Source organism: Protopterus annectens, chromosome 1.part1 (assembly GCF_019279795.1).
Source record: "Protopterus annectens isolate FY-2018-M chromosome 1.part1, PAN1.0, whole genome shotgun sequence".
NCBI classification, from domain to species: domain Eukaryota; kingdom Metazoa; phylum Chordata; order Ceratodontiformes; family Protopteridae; genus Protopterus; species Protopterus annectens.
The window spans coordinates 323,635,837-323,651,464 of NC_056726.1; positions in this window are offsets into that span (position 1 = coordinate 323,635,837).

Sequence of the window (15,628 nt, forward strand, 5' to 3'; positions counted from 1 at the left end):
TTACTGAATAGCAACAATGGGCCAATGCGTCCGCAGATAAAATCTGTGTAGCATCAGAGCTGTGTTTGTGTCCACAGAAGAGCTTGCTGACATCAAAAGGGGGCTTGTCACTATATGTTTAAGATGGTTGGAGCTCAGCAGCACCTGTCTGCATGGCTCGCCTCTCAGCTAAGCGGGGGTGTCCAGTGTTGCTACAATTTGTTTAGCTTTATGGTACATGTTTTAGCTGATTTTAGCTATGCTAAGCATAACTGTGCATGGGGGGAGTGTCCAGACTGCTGAGCATTGTTTATACCTATGGCACGGGTTTGCGCGCAGCCCCCTGTTCCACTTACACTGGCCCATTCAAACCCTCAGTGATGTACCTGTAAGATGGAATGCATCATAGTTAGCCAATCACACAAGCTGCATCTGCAGAAGAGCACTATAAAGTATGCATGCACCCTACTATCTGATTTTCCCCCAACACTCTGCACTATTGGAGTACAGATTTGGGAATTTTTAACTGATAGAATGCTAGGGGCTGCTGCTGCTCTGCTACATCTGCATGCGTTAAAGTCTGAGCTCACTGCTGAAGTTGCCACTGACAATAGGCCTAGACTGAGAAGAAGGAGAGTGTTCAAGCCCAGGGTAACCTTCCCGGAGCTACATGAGCTGTATATTGTAGAGCACTACAGGGTGTACAGGGACATACTACAAGAACTCACTGAGCTCTGTCGCCCTCAAGTCAGACCCAGAGCCAACAGAGGGGAACCCAGCCCAGTGGACACAAAGGCATGTGTAGCCCTTAGAATACTAGCTGCAGGTACTTTTCAAAAACCAACTCGGGACATTATGGGGGGTCTCACAGGCATCAGCATCCAGGATACTCCACCAGTTCCTGGCCACCATGCAAACATATGCCAGTGAACACATTTATTTACCCCACACCCCTGAGGAGAGGGCCACAACTATGCATCTCTTCTACCATGTAGCACATTACCCTGAAGTACTGGGTGCCATAGACTGTACTCATGTACACATTAAAGCACTACCCAGTGAGGAAGGTAAACTCTATGTCAGCCACAAGGGGTATCACTCCATCAACTGCCAGGTCATGTGCAGTGCCCAGGCCATCATCATGAATGTGTGTGCTGGCAGCCCTAGCAGTTATCACAACTCCCATATCTGGCACTCATCATAGCTGTACCAGATGTTTGCCAGGGGGGACATCCTGTACGGCCATCTACTGGGGGATGCTGGCTATGCACTGGAACCGTGGATTGATAACACCCATTAGAAATGCGCACACACACACACACACACACACACACACACACACACACACACACACACACACACACACACACACACACACACACACACACACACACACCTACCGAAAAACACCATAATGAGGCACACACACAAACTAGGAACATCATAGAGTGTGTGTTTGGGCCGCTCAAGTCATGGTTCCAGTGTCTTGATATATCTGGGGAGCCCTGCAGTACTGTCCAACCACATGTGCACAGATGTTCACAGTATGTGCCATGCTACACAATATGATCCTGTGGAAACAGCTGCAGCAGGATCATCACAGGGAAGGGGCACACAACCCCCCACCAGTGCCAAGGTCCTCACAGCCACACCCACAGGAAGAGTTGGAGGAGGAACCCCCTGAGGCTGTCCCTGTAGCTAGACATAGGCATGCCCAGTATGCCCTGGTCTTGGTAAAGAGGCAATGCATAGCGCATGTGCTGACAACCTAGAGTCCGAGGGACTAACTCCTTACTCCGACTCTCATACATAGTAAAAAGGATGCCAGCCACACCACACAACCTGTACCTTACCATGTATTGGCTGTGTACTGCGTGCATCAGACAGAGTCAGCCCTAAAACAGGGGTATCTCAACTGCTGCTTGCACAAGATAAGTCACTTTCCTTTACAACAAATGTATGGGGTACTAGACTATGGTAGCATATGTATGGACCTGCTGCATTTATGCAATGGAATAGAGTGGGCAACTGGGCTACTTGCATAGAACAAACAGCTGTGTGGGACAACTGGTACTGTGTCCAATAGTGACTGCCCCATAATATGCAGTAGGCCACAAGGCAGCAAAACACACTGCAGTATGTAAGGTAATTGCCAAAAAGCAGGGTCATAGGACAGACACACAACTCTCAATGCTACAATCCCCTACCCCCAACACTTCAGTCTTCACATAAAACTGCAGTAACAGAGTATGCTCTCAAGGATATATCAGCAGAACACACAATCCCAGGCCTGTCCCAAACAACCTGGCTACATGTCCTATTTTCCACATTATGCAGGGGTCAAAGTGTACATGTCTGTCTGCTGTTGATAGTGTGAGGAATTAAGCTTTACTTTCTAGTGGCTGATGTGACTCAGTATATTAGCATGGGTGATGATGGTCATGGTTTGAAGCTGTCTACACCTACAATTTTGCATGTGAAGTACTCCTATGGTAGGAGTCCCACAGCCTGTTAATACATCACAATCTGTTACTGCAAGAAAGATGGAAAAAGCCAGAGACAGTGGCGAGACAAAGGGCCAAACCTACAGACATTATACATGCTCTGAGTAACCTAGTAGGTGGCTAGCATCTATATTACGCTGTCAAAAACTCAAACTGTCGACAGCGTAATAATTGACATGAAAATGTCGAAACCCCCAAACATCGAGTACACACAAAAAAACCACACCCAAACACAACACAAATTGCTTTATGCAGGGGGGGGGGCAAGCCCTCCCTGCACCCCCCCACACCCCCTTACTTACATATACCAACTCTGAGATATCACTACATTGCAGTAAATGGAAATCTCCCCTTATGGAGATTTCCGTTTACACATGGGATGACTTTCGCTTTCGACATTTTGGTGCCGACAATATCAGCTTCGATATTGTCGGCCTTCGACAGGGTGAAGTAGACCCAGTGGCTAGTATAACAGCAGGTTGTTAACAAGTCAGAGCAGCAGCAGAATGTAAAGGCCATCATGTAACTGTCAGTACAGGCAACAATTCAGTGGGCACCATTTAGTAGTATATTACCAGAAAAATGCAACTGTCTGAGGAGCAGAGCAGACATATAGGGCAGAAAGCTGGAAATGCTGCAAAACATGTACAGTCAGAGGTGTGATGACTGTAACCCTGTGTGTGGTGTTACATCATGTATCCCAGTCACAGCATACCTACAACCACATGGAGCAGGAAATCTGGACAAAGCCATGAACAGGAGTGGGACAAAGGCCCAAATATAAGGAAAAATATTAACTAGTGGCCAGACAAATGTAGAAAGTGCAGTGAATAACAGGTCATGCTGTAGCATGGGTTCCCTGGTGTGTATGGGGTCAGTAACTCAAATGTCTGTCATCAGTTCCTAATATCAATCTATAATGATTTTTCACTTATGTGCCAGTAATCACAATGCTATATAAAAGGTATCATACATTTGATGCAAAACCCTCTAAAAGTCTATTACAATCTGTACAGTTGCTAGGTATGAGTCATATATTACATTCAGCACATAGCCGGGGAATCTCTTGGACATAATATCAGGGATGTGCTGGACTGCTGAATCAGGTGCAACAGCCAATTGGCTGTAGCACACAAATTCTCGGACCGGAGTACATGTAGGTCTGCCCTGGAGTCAGCTTGTAAGTACTGACAGTCACACTGGGCATGCTCCTACAGTTAGTTAATTTCAACCTATGTCTGATGCCTCAGTTGCCTAAAGAACTGAGATGTGAAAATAGCTCTGTGCATACAGACAGCTATGTATACGTATCTGTCTCTCCCTATCCCCCTCAGACATGATTACCCTTATCTATCAGTATGTGGCACACACACACACACACACACATATATATATATATATATATATATATATATATATATATATATATATATGTCAGGAAGGGCTGCTGGTCAGCGGGGCCATGGAGAGGTGCGGTGTGTGTGTCTGTTGGTGCCTGCATGTGAAAGTGATGTTTGAGTGTGCACATGTACACAGTCAAGCCACAGGCTAGCCCTACACATGGGTATGTTTGACAGCTGTGGACCGTACATGACTGAATGGGCAGTTCACCATCTCTGGCCATGAACACGGGAACTGACTCTGCCAGGAGTAGCACTGGCACCACCATGCCCAGGGTCAGATGCGGTACTAGTCACTGATGGTGAGTGATGTTTGCTGAGCTCATGTCCCTCACGGGACCACCCAGGACCACGTGCCCATGGCCTACCACATCATGGTGTAGGTAGCTCCCTCCCTTCTGTAGTGCTGGAGGTACTGCCACTACAGCAGCGTAAGTGTGCATGGCCACGTAGACTCCCAGCAAATGTTGTTGCTGACCTATGGCCACATGTCCGATGCCCTACTCCCATCACATGTTCCAGCACAGAAAATGTATTTTCAAGGACTGACAATGTCGCACCCCATCATCTGTCCACTACATCAGTGAAACAATGCATGGTGTCACCAATGTGGTGGAGGGAGTCACAGATGTCAGACCATGATGCATCCATAATCCTGAGCATCAATCTGGTGTTGCATTCGGAATGTGCTTGTGTGTCCATGACGGACTGAAACATGCGTTGATTGACCTGTGATATGACACCTGTGACAGGTGGTGAATGGGCAGCAGTCCTCCTTTGAGCTCCCGTGTCAATCTGCCTGTATGGGACCCTGCCAGTTCTCTGGCTATGGCTAGTGTCTACACCCACTGATGCCATAGTTGCCACACTCTCTTGTTTGATGCTGCCACACTCTGACTGTCTGATATCTGTGGCCACAGGGGACTGGGTATGTGTGGGCATACTGACTGTGTGTGGGGACAATGGAGGAGGAAGTGGGATGTCAACTCATGGGATAGATTCAGCTCCCAACAACCCCACCTGTGTCTCACTAAGGCATCCATCATCATCAGAGTTTTATGAGACACTGAAGTCAGGTTGTGAGGGGGTCACACTCCAACCCCTATGGTCACCTGTGAGGAGGAAGACAAAATAAGTACATTTCTACCTGCACTATTATGTATGGTAATCCACACACATACACATAAAGGTGAGGAGCCACAACTGCATTACACATACCACTCTTACTTCCAATCCCATGCACAACACACAAGCAGACTACAACATACACAGACAAGACAGGCCCTTTATAATATCCACTGCAGCTATGTCTGGTTTATATTGACAGCACTATACACCTGTACAATAAGCAATAAGTCAGTGAATGTGATAGACCTGCACCTAAAACAAAGTGCATCCATCTTGAGCATACTATGCCAGTTCTATATCACTGCCTCAGGTATGTACCATTCCCATATCGTGTGTGAACAGGCATCTGTGAGTGATTGCCTCCCATATAGTAGACTGCATAGACCTCCTGAAAAATAAGTGCATATGTGTTACTGCTCCTGCAAATACACAACTATGATTACCCATTCAAAGCATGTCAGTCAACCCCTCTGACATTTAACATACAAGTATTGTACTCAGGCTAAGTGTAACAGTTGTGCCTAGGGCAAAATGTCTGCCGTTAACATTTGTATGGTATATATGATCTGTACATCAAAAATAGCACACTTACTAGGTACAGAACCTTAGACTCTGGGCACACCTGATGTACCTATGGGAAATGTGAGGGAGACGTATTGTCAGCAATAACAAATGTGGCATTGTTCCAGGGTAATATATGCATATATCAACATGTACAGTAGCTAAAGTGATACTGCCTACATTGCTAATATTTTGAGTATGTGTGCACAACTGTGCATTAAAAACCAACCCCCCTCTCATGCAGATACACCTGAAACACATGTATTGGTATGTAGAGTCTGTGACACTGGCTGATACAGTATTACAGTGATGAACAGGAAGCTTACCTGGATGCTCCTTTGCTGTGATGGCGTGGCACCCACCTCCATGATGTGCGGAGTGATGGATGCTTGGGAGCTGGTGGTTGTTCCCAGGTTTGCCAGGAATTCCTCTGTAGCTGAGAGTGATTGTTCTGCTGCAGGCCCTCCACCCGTGGCAGCACGGTCCCTGGCCACAGCAGCAGCCCTTTGCTCTGAAGCATTGACCATATCTGTGGCCCAGTGTTGGACCTGCTCGTGGGTTCTGTCCTGTAGCCCTACATTATTGACTGCCGAGATGAGGTCAGCCCACAGTGCTGCACATTGGCCATGATTGTGGTGAATCGTGCACGGCAGAATGTCATGATGCAGTGTGAGGCCATCCAGGAGGACATTATTTTCAGCCTCTGAAAATGATGAGTATCTCCTTCTATACATCCTTTCTGAAAGACAACAATAGGAAGAACACATCAGAGGACCAGATACATTTATATCCACTACGTACAGACCCTGCACATCCAAATTACCCTGCAGTGTCCACTGCTACCTCCCACGCTAAACCCTGCAGTCTATCAACACACTATGTATGTTGCTATCACCAACATAATAGCAATGCTGGTTATGCCCCCTGTGTGCCGTGACAGAGTGTGCCATATGTCTCCACACCTATTATTGCCATCTACTGTGATGTGTCTCTTGTGGGCAAAGTCCCACTACTATGTCATACGGCCACTGGCAGACACATAGGTGTGTGTTATTACATGTATGTGGGGACAGTCCAGCAACATCACTGTGCCACAATGACAGAGAGCAATGCAAATCTACTGTAGTCTATCCTCCCTGTAGGTGTCATACCTCTCCAGTACACAGATCTTTGCCGAATGCGTATGTGTACTTAGTATAAAAAACAAAAACGGTCGTAGGTAAAAGCAAGGTGCAAAAAGGAGCCCAAACAAAATGAAAGAAAATGCACCGAGCTAGCACACTGAGAACGTTTATTAATAGACAAAACAGAAAACAGAAAATGGTGAGCGCTTTCACAACATAAAGTTGCTTCATCAGACAACAGTAAAAGGCTTACACTCTATTTAAATAGTCAAATATCCATTACTCAATTAACTAATTAGGGTTAGCAAGCTGTACACAATCAAATTCAAGAGAAGCTTACCACAGTGAATCCTACAATAAAGATGCACTATGCATATAATGTTACACACAAAGTTACTAAGCATATATAACCAGACTATATACAGTGTAAAAAACCATGTACATACATATATAAGATAAAATGACGACAGTAAGACATATAAGAAACTACTAAAAACATCTAAAATATCTTCTAAAAGATCTAAAAATCAGTGCATGAGTGGTCGAGCCTTCAAAAAGGGAACCAAAGTAGTGGCAGCATTCAATCCAGGAAACTTCTCAGCATTAAGCTTCATTATCCATTTTTGCTCATGCCCCTCTGTAATATTTTCTATGTCACCACCCCTAGGGTTCGTATAAATATGTTGCAAAACCAAAAATTTAAAAGAATGTGAACGATCATTAGACATAACGTGACAGGCCAGAGCACTGGATTGTTTACAGTTGGTAATGTCTCTCACATGTTCTAAAATACGATCTTTCAACATTCTATTCGTTTTGCCTACATAATAAGCATGGCATTGTTGACAAAAACAAAATAAACAACATCAGTGGTTCTACAATCTGAATATTGATTAGAATGTAACGAAAAATGCCTGGTAGGATGCACATAATTATTTTGTTATAAACAAACTGACAAGCACTACAGTTCCTACATGGAAAAGTTCCACGGCGAACAGAGTGAGTTAACTTTTTGCATGTTTCCCCATGGCAAAGGTGTTGTTTAAGTGACTTGCTATTCTTAAAACTGAAATGTGGAATCAGTCCAACCTTGTCTACAAGGCCAGGAACTTCTTGTAAAAGGTACCAGTATTTCTTAACATCATCCACATATTGATTAATGTTGCTAGAAAACTGGAGAACCACTCTAAAGTCATTCTCAGCTGTGGCACTGTGTGTTGCATCTGCATCGCTCTGTTGTGATTATAATAAGGTTTGCACCTAGTATCTCTAAGCTTCCAGGCATCAGATATTGCATTATCAATGTCTGCACTAGAATATCCTCTAGCCAGAAACTCAATTTTCAAGTTATTCAATGCAGCTACTGCATCATTGTCATTACTATGTAGCCTGAGTGTCCTAAAACTTGTTCTCTTAACACATTCCTCGGAATGTGTCTAGGGTGCATACTAGATTTATGCAGCAATGTGTTCTTTCTAGTTGATTTATGGTATATAGTACTGCGGAGATGATTCAAATCAGATTTACTGATTTTGACATCAAGAAAACTTATGTCAGTGGCTGAACTCTGGTGTGTAAACCTTAAAAAATCAGTTGTTGAATGCAAATAATCCAAAAATTGGTCTAAATCAGAGCCGGAGCCCTTCCATAACATAAAAGCGTCATCTACAAACCTAACATACCACAGTATTTGTCCAAAGAAAGGATTAGTGGCAGACAAAATGTTTTGCTCTTCCCAACTGACCAGTGCTAAGTTGGCATAGCTATTGGCACAAGCAGTGCCCATTGCCACGCCAACTTTTTGCAGGAAAAACTGTTCTTGAAACATAACAATATTATTTTCTAAAATTATTTCTAATAGGGTGCAGATTAACTGTATCTTATTGTTAGTCAAAAGTTTGTGCACAGTAAGAAAATCTCTAATACTATCAACACCCCAAACATTTGGTATACTGGTAAACAGAGATTCTATATCCATGGTCACAAGAACAAATTCCTCATCTGCATAAATCTAGTATGCACCCTAGACACATTCCTAGGAATGTGTTAAGAGGGCAAGTTTTTAGGACACTCAGGCTACATAGTAATGACAATGATGCAGTAGCTGCATTGAATAACTTGAAAATTGAGTTTCTGGCTAGAGGATATTCTAGTGCAGACATTGATAATGCAATATCTGATGCCTGGAAGCTTAGAGATACTAGGTGCAAACCTTATTATAATCACAACAGAGCGATCGCAGATGCAACACACAGTGCCACAGCTGAGAATGACTTTAGAGTGGTTCTCCAGTTTTCTAGCAACATTAATCAATATGTGGATGTTGTTAAGAAATACTGGTACCTTTACAAGAAGTTCCTGGCCTTGTAGACAAGGTTGGACTGATTCCACATTTCAGTTTTAAGAATAGCAAGTCACTTAAACAACACCTTTGCCATGGGGAAACACGAAAACGTTAACTCACTCTGTTGCGTGGAACTTTTCCATGTAGGAACTGTAGTGCTTGTCAGTTTGTTTATAACAAAAATAATTATGTGCATCCTACCAGGCATTTTTCGTTACATTCTAATCAATATTCAGATTGTAGAACCACTGATGTTGTTTATTTTGTTTTGTCAACAATGCCATGCTTATTATGTAGGCAAAACGAATAGAATGTTGAAAGATCGTATTTTAGAACATGTGAGAGACATTACCAACTGTAAACAATCCAGTGCTCTGGCCTGTCACGTTATGTCTAATGATCGTTCACATTCTTTTAAATTTTTGGTTTTGCAACATATTTATATGAACCCTAGGGCTGGTGACATAGAAAATATTACAGAGGGGCATGAGCAAAAATGGATACTGAAGCTTAACGCTGAGAAGTTTCCTGGGTTGAATGCTGCCACTACTTTGGTTCCCTTTTTGAAGGCTCGACCACTCATGCACTGATTTTTAGATCTTTTAGAAGATATTTTAGATGTTTTTAGTAGTTTCTTGTATGTCTTACTGTCGTTGTTTTATCTTATATATGTATGTACATGGTTTTCTACACTGTATATAGTGTGGTTATATATGCTTAGTAACTTTGTGTGTAACATTATATGCATAGTGCATCTTTATTGTAGGATTCACTGTGGTAAGCTTCTCTTGAATTTGATTGTGTACAGCTTGCTAACCCTAATTAGTTAATTGAGTAATGGATATTTGACTATTTAAATAGAGTGTAAGCCTTTTACTGTTGTCTGATGAAGCAACTTTATGTTGTGAAAGCGCTCACCATTTTCTGTTTTCTGTTTTGTCTATTAATAAACATTCTCAGTGTGCTAGCTCGGTGCATTTTCTTTCATTTTGTTTGCGTATGTGTACTTGTTGTATGTGATCCTTTTGGCAGACAACTGTGGCAGATGGTTGGCCAATAATTGGTGGTTGTTCCCAGAATATGGTGAATCTGGCTGTTACATGCCAGAACCCTCAGAAAACAGTTATGCTACAGTAATATCTGTCATTCTATTCATGCTCTTACTTTGTATGACCAATATGTGCACTCTGTTACTGAGGTTTAGCCCGTGTCTCCTCAGTAATACTGGCTCTGACCTACCTGACTTCCTGCTGTAGGGGGTTGCCAGGTATGTTAGCTATAGCTGTCAAGCAATGACATATGAATGTCAACTAAACTGTCATGGACACCTTTACAATGTCTGACCTATTATTGCGTGACATTCACAGACTGAGAGGTGCTGAATGACAGCACATCAACAGATATGACAGCTGTGTCCACCCTCACTTGCTGACAATATGTCTACCACATAATCCAGTAGAAGTCATACAGGAGTAAACCGTTGTAGGAGGGAGCGAAAGGGCCATACAGCTGTGATGTAATTCACAGCAGGCACAGCTGAGAGGCATCCCTGTAGCTGTTGGACAGCAGAGTATCAACTAGATGCCATTCCCAGGGATGAACTACAGGCCTATTGTTGTTATCCCTATTCCCCATAACTGCATCCGCCCATCTGTGTCACATTATATGTGGAATTGTATTATGTACTTGGTAGAGTAACGTAATCCTTATGTGAAGAAATCCTGAAGAACAATGCTTGGTAAATCACGGTCTGTCTTGGTATGACAAGTTACAGACCTGTTTCCCATAGGCAGGTTCTTGCCTTTTGTAGGTAATACTCAATAACAGGTAATTGCCTGTGCACCAATCCATGGGTCATCCAGAACAGTTGGATTGCACTTTCATTGGCCAATGACATAGCACAACAGTGCAATATTTAAGACCTTTATGTAGGCCTTTGCCCATTTATTAGTCTATGAGATGGACATTAGTGAGGTATGTAGTCTACAGCATTGCACAGGGTAGGTACTAATACTGTCAATTGTTGAGATTTTAAGGTATGTACACAGCTTTGCATGCTATTTTTGGCCATTGTCAATTGATTTTATGATTATCAGGCAGTTCAGTGTGCAACACTGTAGGTTGAGGTCACTAAGAGGGAAGAGACATGTAGGTGTCAGACATCATGCCCATCAGAATATGCATGCTGCTGCCGCAGCTGGTGGTCTGTCAGCTCTGTATGATTGTAGGGGCAGATTGTTACATATGTCCCTGTCGCTTGACCTTTGCCCCCACCACTTTATGTATGGGTGTCATGTGGATCCCTTGTTATAGGGGGTTGTGTGGTATGGTAGGTCGGTAGCAGGTAGTTTAACATAGAGCTACATATGTTGCAGCCTGCAGTGGCTGCTTTTTGACTGGGACTCATAGTGAGGAGTATGAAAACATTGCAGGACAGCAAGGTGTAAGTGTCACTGAGGGAGCAGTGTCAGCTCTGTCATCACAGTAGAGCCAGGGTGAGGGCACCCATGACAATCCAGTTGAGGTATGTGCCTAGGGTACATCTGTTATGTAACAGTGTCAATCAGAGAGTACTAGGCAACATATAGGTAGGCTATATGAACATGTGCAGTGTGTCATTACCTACAGTCCTTTGACTTGCTAACATGTGTAGCAGTTAACTCAGTAGTAGCAACCTGTTTTGGTTAAAATTGCATGACTCAGTCATTATTTGTTGTAGTGACAAGAATGTAATTGAAGTGCAACAAACTGGATTCAAACCCAGGACTGTGGGTGGCAAAATGTATTACATGCATGGCATTTAACAGACTGAGCTACAGAGTCACAGCTGCAGCAGGTGTATTTGCAAGATATATGTCCATGCATACAGTCTATGACACAGGAATTACATCAGCATGTGTTTTCTGATAGGTATGAGGTGTGACACTCAAATGTCTGTTATACTTTTCTAACGTCAGTCTTTAATAACATGCCAGTACTTTAGCAGACAGATATGTTTTTATGAAACTGTGTCAAAACTAGGGGGCATAACTGTGGACAATTTGCAACAGTCTGTACAGTTGACAGCTATGACTGCCATCCCAGGCCTCACATATATCCATTAATATTTATTTGGCTGTTATTGGTGTAGTGTCTGCATCACAGTCCCAAGTACACTGCCAATTTCCCCATTATATGTGCTTGCAGTGTGTCAGTGTCAATCAGGATATTTTGGTGGAAACACCTGTTGCAATTCAGAGCTGAGTGGCCTAGTGGGCTAAAGCACTGTGTTGTGGTTGACAGGTGCCTCGGTTCAAGATGTGATAAGGGTGATTATTTTGCAGATGTGCCTAATACTGACAAAAGCACATACGATAATTAAAGCAGTTTTATGCAACTTTATTCGGGTTTGTGCAGCATGCAGCACCGCTTAGCTCCACTTAAACCCTTGCTAATTCTAAAAAAAGAAAAGAAAAAGGGGTGATAGGAAAGTGGTGAAATGGGGCAAGCAGGGGGAAAAACATACTGAAAGGCAGGTAGGATTGTGCAGGATGGGTATAGGAAAGGACCATATCTCTACATTTCTTCTACAGCAACAGGTGTGCAGGTTTTACAGAATTTGGAGCCTCACAACCCAAAGAGAGGGCTGAGGGCAACATAAATGTGTTGATTAATTCATGTAATAATTCATTGTGTCCAGTGGATGCAAGTGTGAAATGGAGAGCTATGTATGCGGCAATTTTTTTTTTTTTTTTGGGAGAGGTCTTCCTTTTTTTTTTTTTTTTTTTTTTTGTTAAGGTGAGAGCTGAATGTTGGGGAAGGTAAGTTGGGTAGGAGATGTTGCATTTGCAGACAGACAAGTTAGCATATAGGGTTGGTGTGTGATACATAAGGGGGTTAAACAACTTGGACGGGTAGGGTGTTGTGAAATCAGATAGCCATGTGTCCCAAGATGGCAGCAGTGTGACTGACCTCCCCACCACTGGCAATCAACACTGCTCCTTTACTTCCCCGAAGGTAGCTGTGCTGGAGGGTCGGCACAGGGGCCACCTTGCCCCTCCAGGTGGGCCAGTCTGCCCTCAATCCAGTGCAGGCAGTTCTCATAACCTCAATGCATTATCCTGTGCACCATCACTGGTAGCTGTTCCTGGGTGACAACACCCCCCGCTGCCCCAAATCCTGGGGGGGACAGGCCCCATCCCTTGAGGTGGTTCAACCTATAGGTGGTGCAGGGCCAGTGGGGGCCACCACCTCCTTGGGTCCCAGATGTGCTGGAACCCAGTGCCGAGGCCGGCTGAGGTAGGGTAGGCAGATAGCCAGGAACCGGCCTACCCAGTCGAGCTGTGGTGTTGAGGTATTTCAATGTGTATAGGTTAGTAATGAAAATAAAAACATTTTGTTAGTTATAACAGCATGCCAGAACATTGCAAATAACCCAGTAACATAACATTGCAAAGTATATGGAATACAACAAGTGAAATAACATTCAATATAGTAACAGTATGCCAGTATCAGTTACGGCATAAGGCTAACAACATAGGTAATTCAACATGTTATGTCAGTATGCAACCATTGTATTACATAACAATAATAACACAAGGCCCAACATAACATTTAGAGAACAACATTTGTTAACAGTAAACCATAACCGATGTATAACAATAATAAATTATGATGAAGATAAAGGGGTGGTGGAAGAGAGAAATACAGTCCATTACTACCAGTAGAGGCTATATAGTTTGCAACAGCACTGTTAATTGCTCTACAGGTCTGCTCTTCCTTTATGTATAATAGTGACCTATAGCTGCTGTAGCACATACATTCCTCTCAAGCTATCTGCATGTGACAGTATGGGCCAAGCTGTAACACCTACAGGTACACACCTACAGAAGACTATTACATGTTAAGTGGACCTATATGACTACCAAGGTGTACTGTGGACTGATATAGTGTGACTGTGCTATTGACATAATCATATCAATGATAGATCTATGAAAGAGGAAGTAGGCAACAGTGATTACAGTCCATGACAGCGTAACACTTGAGAGGCATGTATCATGTATACAGTACAAAGAGTAAACAACTATCATGCTGGCCTTGGCAGGCATGGGGTTAGACTGTCAGCGAACATGCAAAGACACAACAGGCTCACAGCCATACCAAGATTACACATTTTATTTATTGTATTAACTTTCATTAGTACTGTACTTGTTGCCTTTATTTTCTGAAGGCTTATCACATTCCTGAGCAATGCTGTTAACACTCTGTTACATCTGAACACACAAATTATTAACCCATACTTAGGCCTGCTGCACCCATTTACCTATAATTCTTCTGGGGAGAACATCTGTTAACAATACATAACTGATTCAATAATATTGTTTAGTACTTGACACTGGATTCAAACCCTGGTCTGTGTATGACAAAATATACATCAGACCTAGCATTTATCAAACTGAGCTACTGATTCACTGCTGCATATTGATTGACTCATATTTGCCTAGAGCTCACCTGGTAACAAAATATGACATGGTAACAGAATTAGAGTGTTATACAAGACTGCAGTGACACTTGCACAGACTTGCATGTGATTCATGCATGACAGAGATATTAGGTGAACTGTATATTAATAAATAGAATGCAGATGTAGACAATAAACCCATAGTCAGTGGAAATATCTGTGATGTGTACAAACCATATTGGAGTGCTGGGTTGTCTACCTGGCCCATATACAGTTGCAGATGGTATATTTGCATTCTACAGCTATTACAGTTTCATATTTGCCTGCAACACCGTACCACAGAGCAGGAATGCATGTAGCTGAAATGCAATGGTTACCACAAGACAATTCTGATATACACAACATACTTTGGGTGTCCCTGATAGTGCTTCAGATCTTAGTGCAGAACAAATATCATAATGCATATATCTTGTAGTACAGCTCTAAATCTACACTTTAGCAGAACACTCTTTCTTAGCTAACCTTGAGTCACTTAGTGGCATTCTTTGTGTTTTCATTTGAGAGCAGGTGTAATACTGGATTTCATGAACAACAGCCCAAAATACACACATATTGTACAACACAGCTTTATTAAGGGGTGACTTCATGCAATTATTGTTATATTTTCAAATGTTTATTGCAGAACAGTTCATATAATGCAGGTGTTGCAATACAGCTGTAATTCCACAATTAATGCAGTAAAAACTTTATTTGCTTAACATTATCTGGTTTCTTACTTTCATCTTTATTGAACTATATGTGGCATTACTCACTTATTTCAGTACAGATGTATGAACACATTCATTGCAGTAGAATCAAAACTGTATACACCTAATGGCAGTTGATAATTTACTCTTTCATGCTTATATGTGTATAGAGTGCAAGATACAGCTGTACTCACCATACTCACGGCATAACCTGGCCAGGCACTCTGCATGGGCCTTTAGGCTGTGAGCTCTCTCCTCTGCAGCTATAGGGAGAGAAGCATACCATTATGTGTACCAGTCTATCACACATTCAGATTAGTTATTGCTAAAACAATGCTAACAGTACTTACAAACTTGTGGGACATTCCCATCCCGAGCATCCTGGACCCAGGTGTCCAGAAG